Raw genomic sequence first — 1,017 nt, 5'->3', positions numbered from 1 at the left:
TCACAATCGCTCTTTCGGAAGCTTCTTGTTGCGATTGTGCGACACTTGTTCCCGCTCACGAACAAGTCAGCCCACTCAAACACGGACCGCCGGTGGCACACCGAGTGCCTCTCGCAACCTCCACCCCCGTTTTAGAGAAAACAGTTTTAGAAAACGGGTTTGGAAAAAAAGGTGTTCGAAATCATTTTTTAGAGTGTGAATAAAGAAAGAAAGATTGTAGTAGAATAGAAAGCAAGGAGCAACAACAATGGCTTTATAGAGTACTACTCCAGGTATGGGGAAGTGATGGTTAATCTTATCCCCATATAGTGCATTTTGAACAAAAATCCAATTGACACCTTTGCATATGCAAAAGGGCGAGCTGTCACTTACAACAGAAATACAAAGAAAGCAAGCTAACTAAACTAATACAATACATGACATGAAAGTATGATAAAAAGGGGTTGGATCGGCGTTGTGCCCATAGGGAATAGGACCTAGACAAGCATGACCGTGACACTAGGCAATGCTGGGGTGTCGCGGGGCTGCCACGGGGCCCAATTTTTGTGCGCGAACCTTCGTCACGAAAAAGTGCGAAAATGAACCCAACGATGGGGTAAGAGTTTGTTGAGTATCAGATACTCGTGTAAACGTTGGTCGGGTCTTGAACCTGTCTCTTATACACATCTACCGATGAGCTATCACCGAGTTCAAAACTGCCGAACCGTGCAGCTTTTGTTTCAAGGGTCTCTACCCTAATCATCGTTCTCTGACGGGTAACCCGTCTAGGCGGCCAACTACTGCATCAATTCGATCAGCTTTCTCGACAACTTCTTATAATCGAGTCTCCAAGAAACGGATATTGTCTGGGACTTCTCTCAGGTGGAGCATCTGTTCTTCCATCTCTACTAGCCTGTCCACATAGGACTTATTCAAGTTTGCCGACATGATCGCTGCTTTTTCCCTCTATGAGCCGATTTGGCTCTGATACCAACTATCACAATCGCTCTTTCGGAAGCTTCTTGTTGCGATTGTGCG

Source organism: Benincasa hispida, unplaced genomic scaffold (genome assembly GCF_009727055.1).
Source record: "Benincasa hispida cultivar B227 unplaced genomic scaffold, ASM972705v1 Contig452, whole genome shotgun sequence".
Classification (NCBI taxonomy): Eukaryota; Viridiplantae; Streptophyta; class Magnoliopsida; order Cucurbitales; family Cucurbitaceae; genus Benincasa; species Benincasa hispida.
This window is presented reverse-complemented; position numbering follows the sequence as displayed.